Raw genomic sequence first — 14,396 nt, forward strand, 5'->3', positions numbered from 1 at the left:
ATCTGCATATGCTAGGCTCGTCAAGTTTAACCCAAGTATTCTACGTGTGCAAAACTGGCTTGCATCCATTGTATGTGAACATAGAGCTTATCACACCCGATCATCACGTGGTGTCTCGGCACAACGAACTGTAGCAACGGTGCATACTCAAGGAGAACACTTATATCTTGAAATTTAGTGAGAGATCATCTTATAATGCTACCGCCGTACTAAGCAAAATAAGATGCATAAAGGATAAACATCACATGCAATCAAAATAAGTGATATGATATGGTCATCATCATCTTGTGCCTTTGATCTCCATCTCCAAAGCACCGTCATGATCACCATCATCACAGTCTTGACACCTTGATCTCCATCGAAGATCGTTGTCGTCTCGCCAACTATTGCTTCTACGACTATCGCTACCGCTTAGTGATAAAGTAAAGCAATTACATGGCATTTGCATTTCATACAATAAAGCGACAACCATATGGCTCCTTCCAGTTGCCAATAACTGTTACAAAACATGATCATCTCATACAACAATTTATATATCATCACATCTTGACCATATCACATCACAGCAAGCCCTGCAAAAACAAGTTAGACATCCTCTACTTTGTTGTTGCAAGTTTTACGTGGCTGCTACGGGCTTCTAGCAAGAACCGTTCTTACCTACGCATCAAAACCACAACAATTTTTCGTCAAATGTGCTATTTTAACCTTCAACAAGGACTAGGTGTAGTCTGATACGTCTCCAACGTATCTATAATTTTTTATTGTTATTATATATTCTATTTGGACGTTTAATGGGCTTATTTATACACTATTATATTATTTTTGGGACTAACCTATTAACCGGAGGCCCAGCCCAAATTGTTGTTTTTGCCTATTTCAGTCTTTTGCAGAAAAGGAATATCAAACGGAGTCCAAACGGAATGAAACCTTCGGGAGCGTGATTTTTGGAACAAACGTGATCCAGGGTACTTGGAGTGGATGTCAAGAAACAATCAAGGAGGCCACGAGGCAGGGGGCGCGCTCACCCCCCTAGGCACGCCCTCCACCCTCGTGGGCCCCTCGTTGCTCCACCGACCTACTTCTTCCTCCTATATATATATATTCATATACCCCGAAAACATCTAGGAGCACCACGAAACCCTATTTCCACCACCGCAACCTTCTATACCCAAGAGATCCCATCTTGGGGCCTTTTCCGGAGCCCCGTCGGAGGGGGCATTGATCACGGAGGGCCTCTACATCAACTCCATGGCCCCTTCGATGATGTGTGAGTAGTTTACCTCAGACCTTCGGGTCCATAGTTATTAGATAGATGGCTTCTTCTCTCTCTTTGGATCTCAATACAAAGTTCTCCTCGATTCTCTTGGAGATCTATTCGATGTAATCTTCTTTTGCGGTGTGTTTGTCGAGATCCGATGAATTGTGGGTTTATGATCAAGATTATCTATGAACAATATTTGAATCTTCTCTGAATTCTTTTATGTATGATTGGTTATCTTTGCAAGTCTCTTCAAATTATTAGTTTGGTTTGGCCTACTAGATTCATCTTTCTTGCAATGGGAGAAGTGCTTAGCTTTGGGTTCAATCTTGCGGTGCTCGATCCCAGTGACAGTAGGGGAAACGACATGTATCGTATTGTTGCCATCGAGGATAAAAAGATGGGGTTTATATCATATTGCATGGGTTTATCCCTCTACATTATGTCATCTTGCTTAATGTGTTACTCTGTTCTTATGAACTTAATACTCTAGATGCATGCTGGATAGCGGTCGATGTGTGGAGTAATAGTATTAGATGCAGGCAGGAGTCGGTCTACTTGTCACGGATGTGATGCTTATATACATGATCATACCTAGATATTCTCATAATTATTCACTTTTCTATCAATTGATAGATATTAATTTGTTCACCCACCGTAATACTTATGTTATCTTGAGAGAAGCCACTGGTGAAACCTATGGCCCCCGAGTCTATTCTTCATCATATAAGTTTCCAATCTATTTTATTTTGCAATATTTACTTTCAATCTATATCATAAAAATACCAACAATATTTATCTTATTATTATTATCTCTATCAGATCTCACTCTTGCAAGTGGCCGAGAAGGGATTGACAACCCCTTTATCGCGTTGGTTGCGAGGTTCTTATTTGTTTGTGTAGGTATGAGGTGACTCGCACGTGGTCTCCTACTGGATTGATACCTTGGTTCTCAAAAACTGAGGGAAATACTTACGCTGCTTTGTTGCATCACCCTTTCCTCTTTAAGGGAAAACCAACGCATGCTCAAGAGGTAGCAAGAAGGACTTCTGGCGCCGTTGCCGGGAAGATCTACGCCAAGTCAAGACATACCAAGTACCCATCACAACTCTTACCCTTCGCATTACATTATTTGCCATTTGCCTCTCATTTTCCTCTGCCCCACTTCACCCTTGCCGTTTTATTCGCCTCTTACCCTTTTTTTTCTTGTGCCATGGCCGATTCAAAAAGGGCTAAGGGTTCTCTCCCGGGTTTTACCTTGGATAGTCCCTTTGTCCTCTCTAAGCTCATAAATAATGATGCTATGGAGAGACCTACCGGGCTTATCAATGAGAGTTTGAATAATTTCAATGAAGATGATCCCGGAATTTTTCGTTATTTACTTGATGAATCTTTGAAAAACGCTTGGGATAGGCTATTAAGAATTCGAGCTAGCTATGTGCCCCAATATCAAATTGAGGTTTATGTGAAAAGCTTTTATATTGGTTTACCCTCTTCATTCAAGCAAGTTCTAGATTCTATCTTTGAAGAAGGTTTTATTGAGGGGGATCCCATTGATACTTATGAAAGGATGAAAACTATATTTGGGCACCCCATGAGTGAGAAGGTTGAATCTACCTCTCTTTTGTGCTTTTATCAAAATGAAACTATCAAAGAAATGAGGGCTTGCTTAGATGCCAATTTCCGTAACGTGCTTAATCTTTCTTACACTATCAATGGCCACGTGCTATCTCAAAATAGAAAGATAAATGCCATAGAAAAGAATTTTTCTCTTTTCTTTCCTAATACCAAAGATGGCAATACCTAGATCTATCCTTGCTTTTATGCTTAGCTAGGGGCGTTAAACGATAGCGCTTGTTGGGAGGCAATCCAATTTTATTTTTATTCCTTGCTTTTTGTTCCTGTTTAGTAATAAATAATTTATCTTGCCTCTGTTTTGATTGTGTTTTTTGTGTTTAATTAGTGTTTGTGCCAAGTAGAACCGTTGGGAAGACTTGGGGAAAGTCTTTTCGATCTTGCTGTAAAAAACAGAAACTTTAGTGCTCACGAGAATTGCTGTCATTTTTTATTGGAGAATGATATTTAGTTAATTATTTTTGCAGATGATTAATAGATAAATTCCTCACGTCCAGCAATTTATTTTAGAATTTTTGGGTTCCAGAAGTATGCGTTTGATACAGATTACTACAGAATATTCTGTTTTTGACAGATTCTGTTTTTCGTGTGTTGTTTGCTTATTTCGATGAATCTATGGCTAGTAATGGAGTTTATAAACCATCGAAAAGTTGGAATACAGTAGGTTTAAAACCAATATAAATAAATAATGAGTTCATTACAGTACCTTGAAGTGGTGTTTTGTTTTCTTTCGCTAACGGAGCTCATGTGATTTTCTTGTTATGTTTTGTGTTGTGAAGTTTTCATGTTTTGGGTAAAAATTTGATGGATTATGGAACAAGGAGTGGCAAGAGCCTAAGATTGGGGATTCCCAAGGAACCCCAATGTAAATCCAAGGACACCAAAAATCCTAAGCTTGGGGATGCCCCGGAAGGCATCCCCTCTTTTGTCTTCGTTCATCGGTAACTTTACTTGGAGCTATATTTTTATTCACCACATGATATGTGTTTTGCTTGGAGCGTCTTGTATGATTTGAGTCTTTGCTTTTTAGTTTACCACAATCATCCTTGCTTTACACACCTTTTGATATAGACACACATGAATCGGAATTTATTAGAATACTCTATGTGCTTCACTTATATCTTTTGAGCTATATAGTTTTTGCTCTAGCGCTTCACTTATATCTTTTAGAGCACGGTGGTGGTTTTATTTTATAGAAATTATTGATCTATCATGCTTCACTTATATTATTTTGAGAGTCCTTTAGAACAACATAGTAATTTTCTTTTAGGAATAATAAAAACTTTCATATAAGTGCATTGAATACTATGAGAAGTTTGATACTTGATAATTGTTTTGAGATATGGAGATGGTGATATTAGAGTCATGCTAGTTGAGTAGTTGTGAATTTGAGAAATAATTGTGTTGAAGTTTGTGATTCCCGTAGCATGCACGTATGGTGAACTGTTATGTGATGAAGTCGGAGCATGATTTATTTATTGATTGTCTTCCTTATGAGTGGCGGTCGGGGACGAGCGATGGTCTTTTCCTACCAATCTATCCCCCTAGGAGCATGCGCATAGTACTTTGTTTCGATAACTAATAGATTTTTGCTACAAGTATGTGATTACTTTATGACTAATGTTGAGTCCATGGATTATACGCACCCTCGCCCTTCCACATTTGTTAGCCTCTCTATTAACGCACACTTTTCGCCGGTATCATACACCCACCATATACCTTCCTCAAAACAGCCACCATACCTACCTATTATGGCATTTCCATAGCCATTCCGAGATATATTTCCATGCAACTTTCCACTGTTCCGCTTGTTATGACACGCTTTATCATTGTCATATTGCCATGCATGATCATGCAGTTGACATCGTATTTGTGGCAAAGCCACCATTCATAATTGTTTCATACATGTCACTCTTGGTTCATTGCATATCCCGGTACACCGCTGATGTCTACTACACAACCTTCTTCTTGTAGATGTTGCTAGGCCTCCAAGTGCAGAGGTTTGTAGGACAGTACCAAATTTCCCTCAAGTGGATGACCTAAGGTTTATCAATCCATGGGAGGCGTAGGATGAAGATGGTCTCTGTCAAGCAACCCTGCAACCAAATAACAAAGAGTCTCTTGTGTCCCCAACACACCCAATACAATGGTAAATTGTATAGGTGCACTAGTTTGGTGAAGAGATGGTGATACAAGTGCAATATGGATAGTAGATAATGGTTTTTGTAATCTGAAAATATAAAAACAGCAAGGTAACTAATGATAAAAGTGAGCACAAACGGTATTGCAATGCGTTGAAACAAGGCCTAGGGTTCATACTTTCACTATTGCAAGTTCCCTCAACAATAATAACATAATTAGATCATATAACTTTCCCTCAACATGCAACAAAGAGTCACTCCAAAGTCACTAATAGTGGAGAACAAACGAAGAGATTATGGTAGGGTATGAAACCACCTCAAAGTTATTCTTTCGGATCGATCTATTCAAGAGTTCGTACTAGAATAACACCTTAAGACACAAATCAACCAAAACCCTAATGTCACCTAGATACTCCAATGTCACCTCAAGTATCCGTGGGTATGATTGTACGATATGCATCACACAATCTTAGATTCATCTATTCAACCAACACAAAAGTACTTCAAAGAATGCCCCAAAGATTCTACCGGAGAGTCAAGACGAAAATGTGTGCCAACCCCTATGCATAGGTTCATGGGCGGAACCCGCAAGTTGATCACCAAAACATACGTCAAGTGGATCAATAGAATACCCCATTGTCACCACGGGTATCCCATGCAAGACATACATCAAGTGTTCTCAAATCCTTAAAGACTCAATCCGATAAGGTAACTTCAGAGGGAAAACTCAATCCATTACAAGAGAGTAGAGGGGGGAGAAACATCATAAGATCCAACTATAATAGCAAAGCTCGCGATACATCAAGATCGTAACACCTCAAGAACACGAGAGAGAGAGAGAGAGAGAGAGAGAGAGAGAGAGAGAGAGATCAAACACATAGCTACTGGTACATACCCTCAGCCCCGAGGGAGAACTACTCCCTCATCATCATGGAGAGCACCGGGATGATGAAGATGGCCACCTAAGAGGGATTGCCCCCTCCAGCAGGGTGCCGGAACGGGCCTAGATTGGTTTTCGGTGGTGACGGAACTCCTAATCTATTCTGCTCCCCGAAGTTTTTAGGGTATATGGGTATATATGGGAGGAAGAAGTACGTCGGTGGACCTCCGGGCTGTCCACGAGGCAGGGGGCGCGCCCCCCACCCTCGTGGGCAGCCCGGGACTCTCCTGGTCCAACTCCGATACTCTGTGGGCTTCTTCTGGTCCAAAAATAAGTTCCATGAAGTTTCAGGTCAATTGGACTCCGTTTGATTTTCCTTTTCTGCGATACTCTAAAACAAGTTAAAAACAGAAACTGGCACTGGGCTCTAGGTTAATAGGTTAGTCACAAAAATCATATAAAATAGCATATAAATGCATATAAAACATCCAAGGTTGATAATATAATAGCATGGGACAATCAAAAATTATAGATACGTTGGAGACGTATCAGCATCCCCAAGCTTAATTCCTGCTCGTCCTCGAGTAGGTAAATCATAAAACTAGAATTTTTGATGTGGAATGCTACCTAACATATTTATCCATGTAGTTCTCTTTATTGTGGAAAGAATATTCAGATCCATATGATTCAAGACAAAAGTTTAATATTGACATAAAAATAATAATACTTTAAGCATACTAACCAAGTAATCATGTCTTCTCAAAATAACATGGTCAAAGAAAGCTATCCCTACAAAATCATATAGTCTGGCTATGCTCTATCTTGACCACACAAAATATTTAAATCATGCACAACCCCGATGACAAGCCAAGCAATTGTTTCATACTTTTGATGTTCTCAAACTTTTTCAATCTTCACGCAATACATGAGCATGAGCCATGGACATAGCACTATAGGTGGATAGAATGGTGGTTGTGGAGAAGACAAAAAGGAGAAGATAGTCTCACATCAACTAGGCATATCAATGGGCTATGGAGATGCCCATCAATAGATATCAATGTGAGTGAGTAGGGATTGCCATGCAACGGATGCACTAGAGCTATAAATGTATGAAAGCTCAACAAAAGAAACTAGTGGGTGTGCATCCAACTCGCTTGCTCACGAAGACCTAGGGCATTTTGAGGAAGCCCATCATTGGAGTATACAAGCCAAGTTCTATAATGAAAGATTCCCACTAGTATATAAAAGTGACAACATAGGAGACTCTCTATCATGAAGATCATGGTGCTACTTTGAAGCACAAGTGTGGTAAAAGGATAGTAGCATTGCCCCTTCTATCTTTTTCTCTCATTTTTTTTATTTTTTTATTTGTGCCTTTTCTCTTTTTATGGCCTCTTTTTTCTCTTTTTTTATTGGGCTTCTTTGGCCTCTTTTATTTATTTATTATTATTTTTTCATCCGGAGTCTCATCCCGACTTGTGGGGGAATCATAGTCTCCATCATCCGTTCCTCACTGGGACAATGCTCTAATAATGATGATCATCACACTTTTATCTACTTACAACTCAAGAATTACAACTCGATACTTAGAACAAGATATGACTCTATATGAATGCCTCCGGCGGTGTACCGGGATGTGCAATGACTCATGAGTGACATGTATGAAAGAATTATGAACGGTGTCTTTACCACAAATACAATGTCAACTACATGTTCATGCAAAGCAATATGACAATGATGGAGCGTGTCATAGTAAACGGAACGGTGGAAAGTTTCATGGCAATATATCTCGGAATGGCTATGGAAATTCCATAATAGGTAGGTATGGTGGCTGTTTTGAGGAAGGTATATGGTGGGTTTATGGTACTAGCGAAAGTTGCGCATTACTAGAGAGGCTAGCAATGGTGGAAGGGTGAGAGTGTGTATAATCCATGGACTCAACATTAGTCATAAAGAACTCACATACTTATTGCAAAAATTTATTAGTTATCGAAACAAAGTACTACGCGCATGCTCCTAGGGGGATAGATTGGTAGGAAAAGACCATCGCTCGTCCACGACCGCCACTCATAAGGAAGACAATCAATAAATAAATCATGCTCCGACTTCATCACATAACGGTTCACCATACGTGCATGCTACAGGAATCACAAACTTCAACACAAGTATTTCTCAAATTCACAACTACTCAACTAGCATGACTCTAATATCACCATCTTCATATCTAAAAACAATCATCAAGTATGAAACTTCTCATAGTATTCAATGCACTTTATATGAAAGTTTTTAGTATATCCCTCTTGGATGCCCATCATATTAGGACTAAATTCATAGCCAAAGCAAATTACCATGCTTTTAAGAGACTCTCAAAATGATATAAGTGAAGCATGAGAGTTCATCTATTTCTTCAAAATAAAACCACCGTCGTTCTCTAAAAAGATATAAGTGAAGCACTAGAGCCAATGACAAACTACTCCAAAAGATATAAGTGAAGATCAATGAGTACTCGAATAATTATGAAACTATGTCAAGACTCTCTAACATTTAATCATTTCAGATCTTGGTATTTTATTCAAACATCAAGCAAAACAAAATAAAATAAAATAACGCTCCAAGAAAAACACATATCATGTGGTGAATAAAAATATAGCTCCAAGTAAAGTTACCGATGAATGAGGACGAAAGAGGGGATGCCTTCCGGGGCATCCCCAAGCTTTGTATTTTTGGTGTCCTTAGATTATCTTGGAGTTCCATGGGCATCCCCAAGATTAGTCTCTTGCCACTCCTTGTTCCATACTCCATCAAATCTTTACCCAAAACTTGAAAACTTCACAACACAAAACTTCAACAGAAAATCTCGTGAGCTTCGTTAGTATAAGAAAATAAATCACCACTTAGGTACTGTTGTGAACTCATTCTAAATTCATATTGGTGTAATATATACTGTATTCCAACTTCTCTATGGTTTATAAACTATTTTACTAGCCATAGATTCATCAAAATAAGCAAACAACACACGAAAAACAGAATCTGTCAAAAACAGTATAGTCTGTAGTAATCTGTAGCTAACGCAAACTTCTGGAACCCCAAAAATTCTAAAATAAACTGATGGACGTGAGGAATTTATCTATTAATCATCTTAAAAAAGAATTAACTAAATAGCACTTTCCAAATACAAATGGCGGCAATTCTCGTGAGCGCTAAAGCTTCTGTTTTTTACAGCAAGATCAAAAAGACTTTCCCCAAGTCTTCCCAACGGTTCTACTTGGCACAAACACTAATTAAACACAAAAAACACAACCAAAACAGAGGCTAGATAAATTATTTATTACTAAACAGGAGCAAAAATCAAGAAACAAAAATAAAATTGGGTTGCCTCCCAACAAGCGCTATCGTTTAACACCCCTAGCTAGGCATGATGATTTCAATGATGCTCACATAAAGGATAAAAATTGAAACATAAAGAGAGCATCATGAAGAATATGACTAGCACATTTAAGTCTAGCCCACTTCCTATGCATAGGGATTTTGTGAGCAAACAACTTATAGGAACAATAATCAACTAGCATAGGAAGGCAAAACAAGCATAACTTCAAAACCTTAAGCACATAGAGAGGAAACTTGATATTATTGCAATTCCTACAAGCATATATTCCTCCCTCATAATAATTTTCAGTAGAATCATGAATGAATTCAACAATATAACCATAACCTAAAGCATTCTTTTCATGATCTACAAGCATACAAAATTTACTACTCTCTACATAAGCAAAATTCTTCTCAATCGGAATAGTGGGAGTATCATAAGAGACTCGAATACTATAAATTGTTTCCACATTAAAAGAGTAATGTTCAGAAAAAGGGTAATCATAATCATGACAAGTTTTATAAATATAATCATCACTACTTTTTATAGCACAAGTATCATCACAATAATCATCATAGGTAGCAACTCTGTTCTCATCATAATCAATTGAAACATCTTCCAAGATAGTGGAATCATTACTAAATAAAGTCATGACCTCTCCAAATCCACTTTCATAATTATCACAATAAGATTCAACATCCTCCAAAATAGTGGGGTCATTACTTCCTAAAGTTGACACTCTTCCAAACCCACTTTCATCAATATAATCATCATAAGTAGGAGGCATGCTATCATCATTATAAATTTTCATATCAAAACTTGGGAGACTAAAAATATCATCTTCATTAAATGTAGCATCCCCAAGCTTGGGACAAACATTAATTGCAGCAAATATATTCTCAAATATGTCATCCTCATCAAACATAGCTTCCCCAAGCTTGGGCCTTTTCATATCATAAGCATAATCACTCTCACCATTAATAGTATGGATAGCACCAATAGTATAGCAATTATCATCATATTCTTCCAAGCAAGTGCCAAAAAGATTTTCAAGATCATAAGAAGTATCATTATCTTCCCAATCATAATCATCATAACAAGCAATAGGCATAACGAGATCATCATCAAGTGCATCATCTTCCACAATTATTTTTTATTCATTTTCATGAGGCACAACAATAATAGGAGCAACATTATTTGGGGAAGATATCTTTTTACCTCTCTTCCTTTTTCTTATCTTCTTCTTCACATCCTGTGTGGGTTCAATCCTCTTTTTGGAGCTCCTTATTAATGAGATTGGTTGAATAGGAGGCTCCTCCTCGTTACCTGATTCATCATAAGAAATAATAGGAGGATATTGGGAAGTCTCTTCCCTTTCGTTAGTATTATCTTCATCCTCTAATTGTTTTATTTTCTTTATGTAGTTGGCAATATAAGGATTTTCAATGCAATTCACCGCGCAATACATATAAATTTCCTCTAGATCAAAATGAAGGACTCTATCAAGGGCAAATTCTGGAATAACCTTAGTTATACGTTTCATTTCTTCATAACACAAGAGCAAACTAAGTTCATTATGATGTGCAAGGGAAATCAAGTCATCACAATTTTTGGACACGATATGATCATGAAACAATTTGCATTGGGTACTTAAATGACCATGTTCATTGCAAAGTTCACAAGTACGACTAAGAAAATTTAAATTTTCAGCACAAACATCTAGCCTTTCTTGCAACAATTTAGTTTCTAAATGCTTATGCCTCTTGCAATATCTATCTTCCCTATTTGGTGTGTTCTTGCAAACCCAATGCACTCCACAAAAATTGACATGCTTATAAGAGATATTTTCATCATAACTAGTGCAATCATCATTAGTACTATGGATATTTTCAAGGAGTTCATACTAACAACATTGCAATCATGCTCATCATTCAAAGATTTAGTGCCAAACATTTTATACACTTCTTCTTCTAGCACTTGAGCACAATTTTCCCTTCCATCATTCTCAGAAAGATATTAAAAAGATGAACCGTATGAGGCAAACTCAATTCCATTTTTTTTGTAATTTTCTTTTATAATCTAAACTAGTGCTAAAACAAGAAACAAAAAGATTCGATTACAAGATCTAAAGATATACCTTCAAGCACTCACCTCCCTGGCAACGACGCCAGAAAAGAGCTTGATGTCTACTACACAACCTTCTTCTTGTAGACGTTGTTGGGCCTCCAAGTGCAGAGGTTTGTAAGACAGTAGCAAATTTCCCTCAAGTGGATGACCTAAGGTTTATCAATCCGTGGGAGGCGTAAGATGAAGATGGTCTCCGTCAAGCAACCCTGCAACCAAATAACAAAGAGTCTCTTGTGTCCCCAACACACCCAATACAATGGTAAATTGTATAGGTGCATTAGTTTGGCGAAGAGATGGTGATACAAGTGCAATATGGATAGTAGATAATGGTTTTTGTAATATGAAAATATAAAAACAGCAAGGTAACTAATGATAAAAGTGAGCACAAATGGTATTGCAATGCGTTGAAACAAGGCCTAGGGTTCATACTTTCACTAGTGCGAGTTCCCTCAACAATAATAACATAATTAGATCATATAAATTTCCCTCAACATGCAACAAAGAGTCACTCCAAAGTCACTAATAGCAGAGAACAAACGAAGAGATTATGGTAGGGTACGAAACCACCTCAAAGTTATTCTTTCGGATAGATCTATTCAAGAGTCCGTACTAGAATAACACCTTAAGACACAAATCAACCAAAACCCTAATGTCACCTAGATAATCCAATGTCACCTCAAGTATCCGTGGGTATGATTGTACGATATGCATCACACAATCTCAGATTCATCTATTCAACCAACACAGAAGTACTTCAAAGAATGCCCCAAAGATTCTACCGGAGAGTCAAGACGTAAACATGTGCCAACCCCTATGCATAGGTTCATGGGCGGAACCCGCAAGTTGATCACCAAAACATACGTCAAGTGGATCGATAGAATACCCCATTGTCACCACGGGTATCCCACGCAAGACATACATCAAGTGTTCTCAAATCCTTAAAGACTCAATCTGATAAGATAACTTCAAAGGGAAAACTCGATCCATTACAAGAGAGTAGAGGGGGGAGAAACATCATAAGATCCAACTATAATAGCAAAGCTCGCGATACATCAAGATCGTAACACCTCAAGAACACGAGAGAGAGAGAGAGATCAAACACATAGCTACTGGTACATACCCTCAGCCCCGAGGGAGAACTACTCCCTCCTCATCATGGAGAGCATCGGTATGATGAAGATGGCCACCGGAGAGGGATTGCCCCCTCCGGCAGGGTGCCGGAATGGGTCTAGATTGGTTTTCGGTGGCGATGGAACTCCCGATCTATTCTGCTCCCCGAAGTTTTTAGGGTATATGGGTATATATGGAAGGAAGAAGTACGTCGGTGGACCTCCGGGCTGTCCACGAGGCAGGGGGCGCGCCTAGGGGGGTGGGCACGCCCCCACCCTCATGGGCAGCCCGGGACTCTCCTGGTCCAACTCCGATACTCCGTGGGCTTTTTCTGGTCCAAAAATAAGCTCCGTGAAGTTTCAGGTCAATTGGACTCTGTTTGATTTTCCTTTTCTGCGATACTCTAAAACAAGGAAAAACAGAAACTGGCATCGGGCTCTAGGTTAATAGGTTAGTCCCAAAAATCATATAAAATAGCATATAAATGCATATACAACATCCAAGGTTGATAATATAATAGCATGGAACAATCAAAAATTATAGATACGTTGGAGACATATCAACCGACGGAGGCATTCACATAGAGTCATATTTTGTTCTAAGTATTGAGTTGTAATTCTTGAGTTGTAAGTAAAAAGAAGTGTGATGATCATCATTATTAGAGCATTGTCCCAGTGAGGAAAGGATGATGGAGACTATGATTCCCCCACAAGTTGGGATGAGACTCTGGACGAAAAAAAAGAGAAAAGAGGCCAAAAAAAGAAAGAAGGCCCAAATAAAAAAAATTAGAGAAAAAGAGAGAAGGGACAATGTTACTATCATTTTTCCACATTTGTGCTTCAAAGTAGCACCATGATCTTCATGATAGAGAGTCTCCTATGTTGTCACTTTCATAAACTAGTGGTAATTTTACATTATAGAACTTGGCTTGTATATTCCAATGATGGGCTTCCTCAAATTGCCCTAGGTCTTCGTGAGCAAGCAAGTTGGATGCACACCCACTTAGTTTCTATTGTTGAGCTTTCATACACTTATAGCTCTAGTGCATCCGTTGCATGGCAATGCCTACTCACTCACATTGATATCTATTGATGAGCATCTCCATAGCCCGTTGATATGCCCAGTTGATGTGAGACTATCTTCTCCTTTTTGTCTTCTCCACAACCACCATTCTATTCCACCTATAGTGTTATGTCCATGGCTCACGCTCATGTATTGCGTGAAAATTGAAAAAGTTTGAAAACATCAAAAGTATGAAACAATTGCTTGGCTTGTCGCCGGGGTTGTGCATGATTTAATATTTTGTGTGATGAAGATAGAGCATAGCCAGACTATATAATTTTGTAGGGATAACTTTCTTTGGCCATGTTATTTTGAGAAGACATGATTGCTTAGTTAGTATGCTTGAAGTATTATTATTTTTATGTCAATATTAAACTTTTATCTTGAATCTTTCGGATCTGAACATTCATGCCACAATAAAGAAAAATTACATTGAGAAATATGTTAGGAAGCATTCCACATCAAAAATTCTGTTTTTATCATTTACCTACTCGAGGACGAGTAGGAATTAAGCTTGGGGATGCTTGATACATCTCCAACGTATCTATAATTTTTGATTGTTCCATGCTATTATATATTCTGTTTTGGATGTTTAATGGGCTTATTTATACACTTTTATATTATTTTTGGGACTAACCTATTAACCGGAGGCCCAGCCCAAATTGCTGTTTTTTTGCCTATTTCAGCGTTTCACAGAAAAGGAATATAAAACGAAGTCCAAACGGAATGAAACCTTCGGGAGCGTAATTTTTGGAACAAACGTGATCCAGGGTACTTGGAGTGGACGTCAAGAAACAATCAAGGAGGCCACGAGGC

This window comes from Triticum dicoccoides, chromosome 2A (genome assembly GCF_002162155.2).
Source record: "Triticum dicoccoides isolate Atlit2015 ecotype Zavitan chromosome 2A, WEW_v2.0, whole genome shotgun sequence".
Taxonomy (NCBI): domain Eukaryota; kingdom Viridiplantae; phylum Streptophyta; class Magnoliopsida; order Poales; family Poaceae; genus Triticum; species Triticum dicoccoides.